The sequence below is a fragment of the Callithrix jacchus genome, chromosome 5, assembly GCF_049354715.1.
Source record: "Callithrix jacchus isolate 240 chromosome 5, calJac240_pri, whole genome shotgun sequence".
Lineage (NCBI taxonomy): Eukaryota > Metazoa > Chordata > Mammalia > Primates > Cebidae > Callithrix > Callithrix jacchus.
The window spans coordinates 150581074-150596068 of record NC_133506.1 but is presented as its reverse complement, the minus strand read 5'-3'; the positions used below and the strand labels follow the sequence as shown (position 1 = coordinate 150596068).

At 38.9% G+C, this 14995-nt stretch overlaps 1 long non-coding RNA gene across 1 annotated transcript; it reads right to left on the bottom strand.

The window, feature by feature from the left end:
• Positions 1-731: 731 nt before the first annotated feature.
• Positions 732-14632, bottom strand: LOC118153934 (uncharacterized). The gene is made up of 4 exons (XR_004743757.3): positions 14446-14632; positions 11894-12011; positions 3377-3451; positions 732-2488 (listed from the first exon to the last, which is right to left on the bottom strand). It is a non-coding gene; the product is annotated as an uncharacterized LOC118153934 (long non-coding RNA).
• Between the last annotated feature and the right edge of the window lie 363 nt (positions 14633-14995).

The window sequence follows — 14995 nt, the reverse complement described above, 5'->3', positions numbered from 1 at the left end:
GTTCCTTATTATATTGTTCCATAAATAACCTTTTCTTTTATCCTTTCTTTTTTAATTGAGACAGAGTCTCTCTGTCACCCAGGCTAGAGTGCAGTGACACAGTCTTGGCTCACGGCAACCTCTGCTCCTGGGTTCAAACAATTTTCCCACCTCAGCCTTCAGAGTAACTAGGATTACAGGTGTGTGCCACCGTGCCTGGCTAATTTTTGTATATTTCAGTAGAGATTGGGTTTTGCAATGTTGTCCAGGCTGTTCTCAAACTCCAGACCTCAAGTAATCTGCCCACTTCGGCCTTTCAAAGTGCTGGGATTACAGGTATGAGCCACCATGCTTGACCCATAAATAACCTTTCAAGTCTGGAATTTGACCTGACTTTTAGATAACTTCTGAATTAGACAAATGTTTTTTTCACTAATAACATAACTCTTTCTGGCACATTTTGCATAGAGAATTGCGTGTTAACTACAGTTTTATCCTTAGCAACCTAAAATTTTAGTGAAACCCTAAAAAGCAAGAAATCTTGGACTACTAGATATGGGCATTTACAGGTAAAAACAATTCAAAAATTTTAGAAACATATTTCTCCATAATTACAACTCTTTCTTAATTGGAAATGACCCAAATATCAAATGGACATTAAAAATAACTTGAAGATTTTAATTTACACAAAAAGTTTACCTAAAACATTTATCCTGGCTGGGCACAGTGGCTCATGCCTGTAATCTCAGCACTTTGGGAGGCTGAGGCAGGTGGATCACATGAGGTCAGGAGTTGGAGAACCTAACCCAACATGGCAAAACCCTGTCTTTTTACATACAAAAAATTAGCCAAGCATGGTAGCAGGTGACTGTAATTCCAGCTTCTTGGGAGAATGAGATGGGAGAATTGCTTGAACCCAAGAGGCAGATGTTGCAGTGAGCCAAGGTCGTGCCATTGCACTCCAGCCTGGGCAGTAAGAGTGAAACTCCATCTCCAAAAATAATAATAATAATAAAAATGAGGGTGGGGAAAAGAAAAATTACCTCATTCACTGTACTTAAGTTTTACTTTCAAAAAAGGAGACACAAGACATTAATGAACATATGTAAAACGGACATTGGTTTCGTCTGGAAAGATGGGACGACTCTAAGTGAGGAGGCTTGGGGGCTTTCAGATCACAGGTGGGAGACTAACCGCTCCATTCTTTAGAGTTTCCCATTAGCCTTTCCAAAGGAAGCAATCATATATGCGTTTATCTCAGTGAGACTTTGAGTAGAATGTGAGGCACGCTTGCCCCAAGCAGCTCCCAGCATGAATTAACACTGACATTTTAAAATATCTAACAAAGACAAACATAAAATTCAGACAAAATGTATGCTCACAATTCTGAAGGCATTTCTATTTTTATTACACCAATGATTTTAAAGCTAGCTTGTTTAGTAAAGTGATACTTTAAGTTGCTTGAATTTGAAAATTGCTTAGACTTATTTAGTTAATTTATGAGCGCTCTTTTACTTTTAAGCCAATTTCATAGACACAACATGTAACAATAAGTGTACATATAAATAAACACATCTAGACATGTACAAACACACATAAACGAAGATCTGATAGCTTGGAACCTTAGCTTATACAAGCTTGCAATCTGATGCAATAGCTATACAAGCTTGCAATCTCATGGCTAAGGTTTCACTTTGCCCCAATAGATAATCCAATGAAGGCTGTGAACCAAAATTTTGGGTAAAGCAGTCTCCACAGTGTCAGGCCTCCAAGCTCAAGCCTGGCCATTGTAGCCTTGGTGACCTGCATGTACACCTCCTGATGGTCTCCAGGAGCCAGAAAGTCTGAAGTAACTGGATGGCCACAAACAGAAGTGAAAAGACTGGTTCCTGCGTCAACTGATTGTTCTCCCCCTGCAACGTTCAACCATTGTTCCTGCTCAACCTTGTGAAATTTCCCCCAGACATTAGGTTTCCCAAGACCTCCACCTCTGTAATTATCAATTTATATCACCCTCCCCTCTACTTGCAACCAATAATCCCCACCCTTATGACCATGCCTGTTTGTGATAACCCCTACCCTTGTGACCATGCATCCCCTGATCCCTCCCCCTCCCTAAAATAGATTACCACCTTTAACTTACAATTTGTTCCAACCTATATAACCAGTCCCCATTCCTACACCCCTCACCTAACTCCTCTCTCAGACTCAGCCCACTTACATCCAAGTGCAAAATAAAACGGCCTGATTGCTCACACAAAGCCTGCCTGGTGGTCTCCTTACAGAGTGACACACCTAACACACAGCAGTTTGATTTTTAAGAGCCAAACCTCCTCAGACTCCAAAGAGCACTGGGGCCAAACCATACCAAAGGAGGCTGCCATACATTAACCAGCCCCCTGCTTAGAGTCACAGCACAGAGGCCTGGAAACATGCAGAGCCATCCCACTTTCCCAGTCAGCAGTAAACTCCAGATTTCAAACGATGTTGGGGCCAAGCAGCATTGCACCTGCAAGAGAAAATTCCAAGGAGGGCTTAACACTAGACCTCAGAACCTCTCCCAAGAGTGCCCTCTTTGGAGTGGTTGGGGTCTGCAGAACCCACAGAGTGTCCCCCTGTGGGGTCCAATCTTAGAGTGACAGACATCTCTGGTCTTAGGTGGACACCTCTGCAGGTTTTTCCCTCCAGAGAGTACTATGAGCTTTATAGGAATAGCCATGAACTATAATGAGAACTGAATGCTGGGGGGGCCATTTTGTTCTATAGCCAGTTGAGTATGATAAGAGAAGAATTTAGCATATGGAAAGAAGGTTTAAGTCTCCTAAAACACGTGCAAGTTTGCTTGGAGCTGCACTGTATGAAGGGATCAGGGACTGCATGTATGGAAAATATTTTTTTGAAAAATCCTTCCCGCTTCGAGGCAGGGCAATTATTTCCATTCATTTCTAGGCCTTCAGACAGTATCAGGGAGGGATGCCAGCCAATTGTCCTCAATTTCCAAGGAGGTACTAGGAAACAGCCACTGAAAGACTGAAAAAGTGGAGGAAAAATATGAAGAAGCCTCCGGTCCCTTAAGCTAACTGGGCAATGGCAGTCAGGCTTCTCCACGTGGAAACCCCTTAGTTTCACTGACCATGGCCTGAAACCTGCAATTGCTTCCATGTTTAGGTGCTGCCCGCCAAAGGTCTAGGGTTGGAAAGGGAGAGAGGGAGCGAGAGAGAGAGAGAGACAGAGAGAGACAGATGCAGAGGCAGAAAGAGACAAAGAGAGAGAGAGAATGAGAGAGAGAGAGAGAGAGAGAGAGAGAGAGAGAGAGAGAGAGAGAGAGAGAGATTCCCTGTATGGAGCAGAAAGAAAAAGAAGAAAGGAGAAGAATAAATCCAAACTTTGGACTTACCTCTTCCTCCAGGCTGGCTCCCCAAAATATGTTAACGGTGGAGGGTGTCCAGGTTCTTGGCATCTTGAACAAAAACTGGACAAAAAGCATAAACAAAGCAAGGAAGGGACAAAGGGATTTATTGAAAATGAAAGTACACTCCACAGTGTGGGAGTGGGCCTGAGCACAGGCGCTCAAAAGCCCTGTTACAGAGTTTTTGTGAGTTTAAATACCCTCTACTTGGGGGTACGCCCTATGTAAATGAAGAGGATGAAGTAAAGTTACAAAGACATTTACTCAGTGAATGCCCTATGGAGAGGATATTTTCTGTCATAGCTAAAGTGGAAATTGGCCTTATGTTCCCTGCCTCCAGACCCATTTTTTCTGCCTCAAAATTACCTTGCTTGGGGATCAGCAGTCTCTGCACTGGAGAATTTCCTTGAAATACAAAGAGGTAGTTTTGAACTGCAAGAATATTCTCAGAAGCTGCAGCCCCCAAGTATAGTCCAGCTTCCAGCTTCTTGCAGAAAGGGGTTTGTCTGCACAAGTTTTCAGCAGTTCCCTTATAGTTCAGCTTCTAATTAGCTTGCACCTGGGAGCCTACAGGGCAGATTAAAGAATAAACCTCTTCAAGCCTGAATAAGAGGGACAACACTTTCTGCACCTTCTTTCCCAGCTTGTTCCAGCAATAAATCTAGGCCTGCAGATTTTTCACTGAAAGAAGTTTGGGAGACCTTAGCAAGCCTGTATAGGAGGGTGGGGACCTTCCCCACTGGCACCTTCTTCCATGGCTTGCTCCAGTATTAAATCCAGGTCTGCAGACTCTTCCCAGAAAGAGTGTACATGCATTGAGCACCTCAACTTTTACAAATCCCACCCAAGGGCCTGGCTCCTAAGTCACCTAGCTTCACCTAGCTCTGGGAGCTGATAGTGCTCTTCATTTCTGAGTATTCCTAGACCACAGAGAACAAAAGTGTGATTTTTAAACTTGAATACTCAGGAACTATCATTCTAGGTTCAGAAAGTATAGTCTAAATGAACATGCAGACATCTGTCATAGACTGTCTCCTTAGAGTAGAGTGAATCAGAGATAAACTCTGGTTCTCAGCTTCTCCCTATGGAAAAAAGGAACGAGAGCATACATGTAACACCTAAACATTTCCAGCTGCATCCCAAGGAACTGACTTCTATCTCACCTGTCCCATACTAACATGGTTGGTCTAAGATGGCCGACCACTAACAGCTCAGGATTGTAGCTCCCAGTGAAAGCTCAGAAAACGAGACGACGCCATATCTTTAGACGAATTTTCGTCACTCACCGATTAGCCGATTCCCAGTGGAGGAGCCCCACGGGTCGCCAGCGCGACTCTTGTGGCCGCCGCAGCGGTTTTGCCGGCGTCTCGGCGCAGCAGCTCTTCATGCAGAGCCAACGGGACTGCTTCCCCTACTGACCAGAGTTTGGAGCTCCGGGAAGTCAGAGCCGCTTGTTGCGGACTCAAGAGGGAAGCCAGACCAGAGATTCCCGGGCAGAAGAGCACCATCAGTCTTATCGCTGCTATTTAGGCTGCCACAGTGGGTGGCTCGGATCCCAGCACTGGGAATCAGTAAGTCGGACGTCGACTCAGAAAACTAATTAGAAAGGCGGTTCATCTATAATGAAGGGAAAAAAACAGCCTAAGAAGGCCGAGTATACTCAAAATCAGAACCCATCAGCAACGGAACAAGCCCTGATGGAAAAGGACTCATCAGCAATGGAACAAGCCCTGATGGAAAAGGACTCATCAGTAACGGAACAAGCCCTGATGGAAAAGGACTGTGTTCCATTATCTGAAGTAGGCTTTAAAAGGTGGATGAAAAGAAACTTCTGGGAGTTAAAGGAACTTGTTCTAACCCAATGTAAAGAAACTAAGAACTTGGAAAAAAGGTTCGATGAAATGTTGAAAAGAATAGACAATATAGAGAGGAATACAAATGAACTTATGGAGTTGAAAAATACAACACGAGAACTGAGTGAAATATGTACAAGCTTAAACAGCCGAATGGATCAAGCAGAAGAAAGGGTATTAGAGGTCGAAGACCAACTTAATGAAACAAAACGACAAGACAAGAATAGAGAAAAAAGGATAAAAAGGAATGAGCAAAGTCTCCAAGAAATATGGGACTATGTGAAAAGACCTAATATACGCTTGATTGGTGTACCTGAATGTGACGGAGAGAATGAATTCAAGCTGGAAAATACTCTCCAGGCCTTATCCAGGAAAATTTTCCTAATTTAGCAAAGCAGGACACTATTCAACCCCAGGCAATACAGAGAACACCACAAAGATATTCCTCAAGAAGACCAACCCCAAGGCACATAATCGTTAGATTCACCAAGATCGAAACGAAGGAGAAAATATTAAGGGCAGCCAGAGAGAAAGATCAAGTTACCCATAAAGGTAAGCCTATTAGGCTTACAGCAGATCTCTCAACGGAAACCCTACAAGCTAGAAGAGAGTGGGGGCCAATATTCAATATACTTAAAGAACAAAACTTTCAGCCCAGAATTTCATATCCTGCCAATTTAAGCTTTACATTTGAAGGAAAAATAAAATCTTTTAGGAACAAGCAAGTACTTAGAGATTTTATTACCACCAGGCCTGCTTTATAAGAACTTCTAAAAGAAGCATTATACACAGAAAGGAACAACCAGTATGACCCTTTCTAAAAATACACCAAAAAGTAAAGAGCATTAACATAAAGAAGAATTTTTATCAACAAAAGGACAAAATAGCCAGTTAATATCAAATGGCAGCAACCCTAAAGTTAAATCAACCAAATCTCCCAATCAAAAGATACAGACAAAATCCAACGGTATATCCAAAGATATACATAGACTCAAAATAAAGGGTTGGAAAAAAAAAAACGTACCAACCACATGGAGAGCAAAAATAAATAAATAAAAAGCAGGAGTTGCAATTTTCACATTTGACAAAATAGATTTCAAAGCTATAAGGATACAAGGGTAAAAGGATTAATGTAACAATAAGAGATCTTAACACCCAGATACATAAGACACATAGTGAGATTTAGATTCAACGAGACAACAAATTGATAACGATATCCAGGATTTGAACTCAGAGCCAGAACAAATAAACACAATAGAGGTCTCCATTTTAAACACATAAAATATGCATTAACCACTTTAAACACTCAAAATATTGATCGGCCATTATTGAAACCCATTTTAGGAATGAAGTAATATTCCTTTTTCCCTCTTTTTCTTTTTTTCCCCTTCTTTTTCTCTTTTTCCCTAAAAAAAAAAAAAAAAAAAAAAAATAACATGGTTGGTCTTACTATAATCTGCTGGGGTCACTAAGAACAAGGACAGCAGCCTGGGCAAGTGCGTAGACTTTAGAGGCATCTAGAATCTCTGGTTAGGCTGATTGGTGAGAACCATCTTCTACAAGCAGCTAATCTAGTGAGAGTGGGAGAGGTGGTTGTCTCACCTAATGCACAGAAATTCAGAGAGTCAAAGAAAATGAAGAAACAGATATATCTTCCAAATAAAAGAATAAATCTTCAGAAGCTAACCCTAAAGAAATAAAAATATATGCTTTACCTGGCAGAGAGTTCAAAAGGACTGCCATAAAAATGCTCCCCAAGATCAGAAAAGCAATGCATAAAGTGAATATTTCAACAAAGAGAGATAATATTAAAAAGTAGAAATCAGAGCTGAAGAATACAATAACTAAACTGAAAATTTTAATGGAGAGGTTTAACAGTAGACTAAATCAAGCAGAAAAAAGGATTAGTGAACTTGAAGACGGATCACAGAAAACCATTTAATCTTAGGAGTAAACATAAAAAGAATGAAAATGAATGAGGATAGCTGAAGAAACTTAAAAACACCATCAAGCAGAACAATGTACAGATATAAAATAAATATATGTTTAAAAGTTTACTTAACTTATTATTAATGAGGGATTACAAGTTCTGAAGAAAATCCAAAAACAGACACATTCATAAATCAGGAACATTGAAATGAATATGCAATCAGAGACAAAACTGGCTTCTTCCACATGAGGGAAGGAAGTCAATTGAATCTTCATTGGACAGTTCTGCATGTATAGACAAGAATTATTTTGCATTGCTATTAATTATCTGCCATTTACAATGTTTGAAAATAGCTTCAAGGCACTGAAAGGTGCAGAACTCTCACAGACTCAGAATCAAATTACTTATTGAGAGATATGCTCTAGTTTTCCATTGAAACATAAATTTTTCCTATTGTCTGGGGAAGTTAAGAAATAGATCAGGCTGCTTATGTTGGAGAGTATCAGATTGCAGAGCCCTTAACGCCAGTGGGACGCAGTATTAACCTATACATACTAGTATCAAAGTGATCAAAGTGGCTAGATAATAGCCTTGAGGACAAAGTATTCATGAAAGGAGTAGTGAAGAGTCCCTGGAAAGCTGGAGGCATTTTGGAAGCTTAGCATTGATAGATTTGAGGCTAAAAAGGCCTGAACTAAAATTGAGGTAGTAAGACTCACAAGAAAGGATAATTATAAACATAATTACATAAGAAGAATCAATATTGATTGAGGAAAAGAGAAACAAAAGGTAACTGTGGTTTTAAATATGATTTGAAGTATTTCCTTTTAATTCAACAAACAATGAGTGCCTGAAGTATACTAGCATTGTGCAAGGTGCTGGAATTACAAAAATGAGTGAGTTTTTTTTTTTTAATTTAAATTTTACTTCTACAGAAAACCATCAAACCATGAAGGAAGACTCCAAGAAAGAAAAAGAAAAAAGAATCTATAAAACAGTCGAGAAAATAACAGTAGTAAGTCCCTAGTTACCAGTAATAATTCTGGATATAAATGGATTAAATTCTCCAATCAAAAGACATGGAGTGGCAGAAAGATTTTTTCAAAGCCTAACTATCTGCTGCCTACAAGAGACTCATTTCACCTTTAAGTAAACACACAGCTTATAAGTGAAAGGATAGCAAAACACATTCTGTGCAAGTGGAACTCAAAAGAGAGCAAGGGTAGGTATACTTATATCAGAGCAACATAGACTATAAATAATAAACTATATGAAGAGACAATGAAGGTCATTATATAACAAAAAGAAGTAAATTCATCAAGAGGATGTAACAATTGTAAATATATATGCACTGACTATCAATGCACCTAAATACATAAAGCAAATATTGAGGAATCTGAGAGACAGACTGTAATGCAATAATAATAGGAGAGTTTAGTAACCCACTTTTGACAATGAGCAGATTTTCAGCAGGAAATCAATAAGTAAATATTGGACTTCAACTATACTTTAGAGCAAACGAACATCATGACACACACAGACTATTTCATCTAACAGCAATAGAATACATATTCATCTGAAGTGTACATGGAACATTCTCTTGGATAGATCATATGTTAGGCCACAAAAGAGGTCTTAACAAAATTAAAGAGATTAAAATTATATCAAATATTTTTTCCCAATCATGGTGGTATGAAACTGGAAATCAACAACAGAGGAAACTTCTGAAAATGTGCAAATACATGGCTTTAAACAGGATTTTTATGTCATAATGAAGGCTAATAAAAGGTTTTTGCCTTTTGAGTCACCATTTGGGAAAAATAATTTGTGACACATGAAATTGCCAAAATGATATCCAATCTTCTTTAAGTTATATTTTGGTGAATAATACTAATGTATGTTCAAAATTGTATAGGATTTCTAAAATTCTAATGTCTAGGTATATGCTATCAATCATAATTAAGGGTAAAGTTATTGTAAACCACAGAGATAAACAAACCTCCTTGTCAGTCATGTTTTTAACTGTAACTATCCTGAAAATGTTGCCATTTGGAGACAACTGTTGTCTTACTTTGTTCTTTCTCAAAAGATGGTTTAAAATCAAGCTCTACTAAAGACTATAACAGGTATTCGCAAATACAGGTTTTTAATAACTTTGAAGATTGTAACATTGGAATAGAGAAAGAATGTATGGGCCTCATAAAGAACTAACATGTTCACAAATATCAAGCAAAACAAGAGTCAAATAAATGGACTGCACTCAGAAAGTTAAAGCAAACTTTTTAACTTTTGCTTGGAATATTGCTAATCCTTGATTTGTTTTGCAGAGTCAAGGAAACTTATTTTAAACTATTCGTGGCTTTTAATAATTAAGGTATACTCCTAGGAACAAAATTTGGAGCATGTTTATTTTTCTCTGCCTGGTTCCTCTAAAATATGGAAACTATCTGGGAGTACTCTTAACTTATGGCAATATAATTGTTCGCATCTGTGCAATAAGAATCCATTTTTTTTTTTTTTTTTTTTTGAGACGGAGTTTTGCTCTTGTTACCCAGGCTGGAGTGCAATGGCATGATCTCGGCTCACCGCAATCTCCACCTCCTGGGCTCAGGCAATTCTCCTGCCTCAGCCTCCTGAGTAGCTGGGATTACAGGCACACGCCACCATGCCCAGCTAATTTTTTGTATTTTTAGGAGAGATGGGGTTTCACCATGTTGACCAGGATGGTCTCGATCTCTTGACCTTGTGATCCACCCGCCTCGGCCTCCCAAAGTGCTGGGATTACAGGCGCGAGCCACTGCGCCCAGCCAAGAATCCATTTTTCTTTGTCAATAGGACAAAATTGGAAAAACTTGTTATTTTACCAAGGTTTTGACTGAAAGGGTGTGTTTCTTTTTAAGGAATCAAACTTAACCTGCAGAGCCAATAAAACCCCTTGGGGAGAACTGGCCTCATACCTTGTCTGTACAGTCCCTGCACACGGTTCCTAACCTGTGGTGAGTAAAGAATGTCACTTTCTAACAGGTCTCGAAGCTCTGAGGTGTCTTCCAAGTATAAGACTAAAGTTTATTCATAATTAATTTTTGCCAAAAATGAGGACTGGAGTGAAAAATTTTGCTCCAAAGCTTATCATACATTTGTCATTAAATCCTAGTCTCATTAATTGTTTTTAAACTTTTTGCCTACACTTTAGACTAACTCTTATTCCTGTGAATCAAGTGGTGATCTTCTGTAGCTTGGGCAAAAAGGGATGAGTAATGTAAAAATGTTCATCAGTATGCTACTTCTGGGCAATTATTTTGCAAATTCTGTCAGGTAATGAAAGTAAGTAAGGTGCCCATAACCCGAAAGTTTGTTTGGGAAAATAAAACCAAGAAACTTCATAGACCCCCAAAGGGGAATTCTATATCTTGGCAAGTAAAATTTTAGATGGAAATTATCTACTACACCACATTTGTGGGAATTGCTGTGCTCACTCTATTACTTGCAATAGGGTTATACATGGTAACGCCTTCTAACTGAAATATTGAACAGAGCGTTTCCTTTGAAGTAGTATTTTGCTTAATTATTAGCCTTAAAGCAGAGATAACAGTTGACAAAAAGGAAGCATGAAAGTTTTACTATCACTGAGTCTGCTAGGACTTTTTATTGGATTTATTGGGTTTTTAAGTGAAACATGCTGCTTTTGGATTAACACCTCTAGTAAAGTAGAGGAAAATCTTCAGGTACTTAAAGATCCAATCAAAATTATTGACAGGCTCATGGAAAATGCTGGCTTCAGCCCCAGGTGGCCACAATCCCTCTTTGATGAATTCCAGTCTTTTTTTTTTTTGAGACGGAGTTTTGCTCTTGTTACCCAGAATGGAGTGCAATGGTGCAATCCCGGCTCACCGCAACCTCCATCTCCTGGGTTCAAGCAATTCTCCTGCCTCAGCCTCCCAAGTAGCTGGGACTACAGGCATGCGCCACCATACCCAACTAATTTTTCTATTTTTAGTAGAGAGGGGGCCGACCATCCAGTCTTCTTTATGAAATTGGTTAGCCCTTTTATTAAGCCCTCTTTTGCTTATATGTCTTGTATTAACATTTGGACCCTCTATACTCAGTACAACTTGTTTCTTCTCACCTAGAAGCAAACTCCAAATGGTGCTGTAAACTGAATCACACATGGACATGTCATTCTACCGAGGACCCTTAGATCCACCCCAGAAGGAGCCCTAGCTGTTGTTCCCCATTGGATGCCCCTTTTCAGCAGGAAGTAGCCAGAAAGAGTCGTCGCCCAAAACCCTCTAACAGCAGTTAGTGTGGCATCTCCACAGGAGGGAATGTTGTAGGAGTTATTAAGAGGTTATTTTAAACAGATAGAGAGGAAAAGAGGTCCTTGGGAAGTTTTCATTTTTTAAAGCATCTCCAGAAAAATTTCTTATAAAGCCCCAGCTCTTAAGAGCCAGGCAAGCAACTTTTGATATGGAAATGCAGGTCATTAGAAACGGGGTCCACCCAAATGGTGATTCCTGTGGTCTTCTTGCCTTTTGCCCACATGTTCCTGGCAACATATCCCAACGTGTGTAGAACATCCATGGTGCTCTGTATTTGCATATTAAAAGGCTGGCTGAGAGGGCCAGCTTTTTCACAGGCTACCTAAATGATATGCCTGGTCAAACCAATCCCCTGAGCCCTAGGCAAATCAGACATAGACTCCTCCAGCCTCTGCATATATACCTGGCTAGTGTCCATCACATATAGGGACTTCTTCTTTCAGCTTTGGAGACCCTTTCCATCTGTCTCTGTATGGGGGAGCTTCTTCCTTCTGTCTTCTTGCCTATTAAACTCCCTGCTCCTTAAAACAAACAAACAAAAATCATAATTATTTATATACCTAAAATAAAGCTTCAAAATGAATGAAGCAGAAATTAATGGAATTGCAAAGAGAGGCAACTCTCAACATACTGAGAGTTGTCAAAAAAAAAAAAAAAAAAAAAAAGAATTGCAAAGAGAAAGAGAAGTAAACAAATCCAAAGTTACAGTCAGAGATAGCTATACTCCTTTATTAAAAATTGGTATAACATGTAGATAAAAATTCTAAATAGAATTTTAACAAAAATAATTCAGTAATATATTAGAAGAAAAATACAATGAGGCCATGTGGGATTTAGTCTAGAAATGCAGAGTTGGTTTAACATTAGAAAAATCAATGTGATTGATCATATTAACAAACTAAACAAGAAAAAAAATTATAATCTCAACGAATGGGGTAAAAGCATTTGACAAAATCCAATATTCATTCCTGATTTTTAAAAACTAATTTCTCAATAATTAGGAATAAAAGGAGTCCTCTTTATCCTGCTTTAGGGCATCTACTAAAACCTACAGCAAACATACATAATGGTAGAAGATTAAGTGTTTTCTCCTATGACCAAGAACAAGACAGTGATGTCTGTTCTCACTCCTGCTATCCACGTTGTACTAGATGTTCTTAGTCTGTGCAATCAGCCAAGAAATAAACTCTGTCCAGAGTAAAAGGAAGAAGTAAAATTGTTTTTATTTGCAGATGACATGGTTATCTACATAGAAAATCTGATGGTATTTTACTCACTCTCAAAAAAAAAATAAAGTAAAGCTAGTAATAAGTGAATTTAGCAAGGTTGCAGAATACAAGATCGTACACAAAAATCGATTGTATTTTAATATATTAACAGTGATCAGAAGTTGAAATTTACAAACAATACCATTCAAAATAGCTTCTAAAAATATGACATACTTAGGAAAAAATTTGACAGAAATATGCAAGAGTTACACACTGAAAGCTATCAAACATTGAGATAAATTATAGAAGATCTAAATCAAGAGTGTCCAATCTTTTGGTTTCTCTGGGCCACAATGAAAGGAGAAGACTTTCCTTGGGCCACACATAAAATACACTAATACTACTGATAGTTGGTGATCTAAAAAAAAAAAAATCACCAAAAGTATCTCAGAATATTTTAAGAAAGTTACAAATTTGTGTTGGGCCACACTGAAAGCCATTCTGGGCTGCATGCAGCCCACAGGACACGGGTCAGACAAGCTTGATCTAAATAGATACGAATGCCATGTTCATGGCTCTGAAGACCCAAAGTTAAGATGTCCATTCTCTCCAAGTTGATCTATAGTTAGCGAAATCCTAATAAAAATCCCAGCTGGGTTTTTTTGTGTATAGAAATTGACAAACCAATTCTAAACTTTATATGAAAATGCAAAAGATCTAAATTAGCCAAACAACTTGAAAAAGAAAAACAAAATTTGGAGAACTGACTCTATCTGATTTTAAGTTTTATTATAAAGCAAAAGTAATCAAGACAGTGTGGAAATGGCATGAAGATACACAAACAGCTCAATGGAACAGAATAAAGATTCTAGAATCAGACTCACACATGTGGACAATTAATTTTTTACAAAGCTACAAAGGCAGTTCCATGGTTTTAAAAAAAGTTTTTTTCAATAAATGGTGCTGGAACAATTGGATATTCTATGCCCAAAAAATTGAAAAGAGAAATTTCAATCCATATTTCACAGTATATACAAAAATTAAATCAAAATGGATCATAGATTTAAATATAAAATAAAAACAACTTCTGCAAGAAAACATAAGAAGAAAGACTATTTTCTTTTATAATTCCTCTGAATTCAGAGTCAGTGGAATGAAATCGCCAGAGAAATAATCTAATTATTGGCAGTGTTGAATTATTAACAAGGACAGAGGAACCGGTTATCCCCTTTGGCTTCACCATCACGTCAGTTTTGCTCTTTGTAGTAGTATAATAGACTCTGAGCCCTCTCAACCCTTTACCTGGTGGACTTCTCTTACGTCTATTTGCACTTTCAGTTGCTATTAATAAGAAAGAGAGAGGCAGGAGAAGGGAGGGGCTACATCAAATACTTTTTTTAGTTGATCCATAATAATTATACATATTTATGGGGTACATAGCGAGGTTTCAATACATATAATATAGAGTGATCAGACCAGGGTACTTAGTATATTCATCATTGCAAACGTTTATCATTTCTTTGTGCTAAGAACGTTCAAAATCTTATTTCTACCTATTTGAAACTACATGCTGTTGTTAGCTATAGTCATCCCACAGTGGCAGAGAACAGTAGATATTTCTCCTGTCTAGCTGCAATTTTGCATCCTTTAACAATTCTCTCTCCATCCCCCACTTCCCCAGCTATGTTGATAAACACTGGCCATGTTGTCAGGGCATAAACGATGGAACCTCAACCGATTTCCCTACCTTTTTGTTGTTGTTCTTTGGTGGTTGCTTGTTTTATATTCCAGAAGCAAGAGGATGAAAGGGATGTGAATGTTCCTCTTAGGCAGTGTTTTATTTAAATGAATTTGAGTACCAGTTTTGCCAGTTTTCAGATCCTTGTGATACTGAAGTGCTGGGAAGGCAAAGGCATGGTCCCTTTAAATGATACGGAAGTGGGCAGGGAATGCTGGGTACACGAGGATGTGGTCCTTGGCCAGGGCTCCACCCCCAGGCCTGTGCCAACGAACCTAGGTGAAAACAGGCATTTTTGTTTTCCTTCCCAAATGTTGCATTTCCCAAGACCACTCTGGTCTGCCAGGACCCCCTCCCGTGCCTATAAAAACCCCAGACCCCAGCCCTCAGACAAACAAGCGGCTGGACATCCCAAGAAACACTTCAGTGGAAGAAGACATAGGCAGCTGGATGTCAAGCGAGACACACCGGCGGAGGAACACAGCGGCGGAGGAACACATCGGCGGAGGAACACATCGGCGGAGGAACACTTCGAAGGTTGGACATCCAGAGGAGCCCA